Genomic DNA, 1722 nt, shown 5'->3' with positions numbered 1-1722 from the left:
GCAGTTTTCTTCAACCCTAAATCTGTGCTTTCTCAGTCATCCGTTAACTTTGCACTGTGTGGTAGTGTAAAGCAGACAAACTCTGTAGCATCTTCACATTCATCTTCTTCTTCTTAATTTGATTATTCTTTTTGCTTTGCATCTGACTTCTATTGCATGTGGAAACAGCATTAAGATTGGTCAAGCCATCTACGGTCCAGTTGTACTGGGGAAATGACGAGGCTTTTATAACAATGTTTCTCAATTTTCCAGCGTTACATGAAATTTTTTGGGTCACTGTCCTCAAGAGAAAGAAACCACAAAGAAGCCACAAACAAACAAAAAACAGAACAAAACCGTTTTGCAGAGGTGTGTGTGTGTGTGTGTGTGTGTTTGTGTGCATATAGAGCTACAGCATTATCTCTCCCTTTCCCCCCCTCCCCTCTCTGATTTCTAGTTAAATGCTGAGTTGTCCACTCTCTAATTTTTTTCAAAGCTGAGAGAACCAGAGAAAAGGTAAGACGAGTTTTTATACTGATGAACAACTGCAAACAGTCAACAATTTTTCTCTGCCAGTTGTACTACTACTACTACTAATAATAATAGTTCCAATGTTATAATTAATAAATTTTATATCTAAATTTTTCTTATTTTGTTGACATGCATTTGATATATTTTCCTTATTTGATATATATACTTAGTCCTTTCTTGATATGGATCCTATGATTTGTTTGAGTAATTGAGTCGACAGCTATACACAACGATCTGGAGTGGCCATGAAGTTGCCAATAATAAACTGTTAGCATTTTTCTAAAAAAGAAATATATTCTATGATATGCCATACAGGCTGCAAAGGTTGAAATCTGGCAAGATCATCAAGGCACACCATAATATCTGTAATAGATTTAATTATCATAACAGCTGTGAAAGTTTAAATAAGTGCTCGAACGTATTTGTATTTATGAAAATGCAACTCTAAAATGATAGTACCTTTATACGATACAATACGTGCCATTAAGTGATATAAAAGGCATTTTCAGCTAGTGTTCCTGTGGCGTTGTCAAACTTTTTTTATTTTTAATTAGTAAGAAGTGTCATTGTGGTATTTTAAAACAGCTATTTCATCAGCCTTAAAACCCTTCCACCTTAAAAACTTCCTCAAATTGCTTACCGGTCCAAAATACAGTAAAGCATAAAGCTGCTTCATGTTTGTCTTGCTAAGCATTCATTTCAATCTGTATTCCTCTGAAATGTTTGAAATACATTCTAGCTGCCACTGGCTGTATATTGTATCTATTTTGTTCTTGATTTTTATTCTTGTTATTGTTATTTCTTACTTTTTGGTTGCTTTATTGTTATGTTTCTGTAATTGGTTTGAGTTCTGTTATTTCAAATCAAATCTATTCAATTTTACTTATATCACCAAGTCATTACAACAAAGGGTCAGCAACATTAAAAGGAAATGCAGAAAGCGACTCAGGCTACGTCCACTAATGCGTTTTCATTTGAAAACGTGGGCTTAGAAGGGAACCCCTTCTATAATGGGGAGAGCAGCAGGGGGTGATCACGGAAACAGAAGACGTACCGGTTAAAATAGTCAATAAAAATTAAATACGCTTTCTCTCCGTTTTGAAAACACTCTCGAAGACGCATACATTTAAAAACGGAGCTGTCCAGTCGCAGTGTGGACACTCGAAAACGTAGACTTTCTAAAACGATGATGCATTTTAGTCATGTGATGCA

This window comes from Haplochromis burtoni, unplaced genomic scaffold (genome assembly GCF_018398535.1).
Source record: "Haplochromis burtoni strain Fernald_Lab_line unplaced genomic scaffold, NCSU_Asbu1 Contig_260, whole genome shotgun sequence".
NCBI classification, from domain to species: Eukaryota; Metazoa; Chordata; class Actinopteri; order Cichliformes; family Cichlidae; genus Haplochromis; species Haplochromis burtoni.
Note: the sequence above shows the minus strand (reverse complement) of the source record.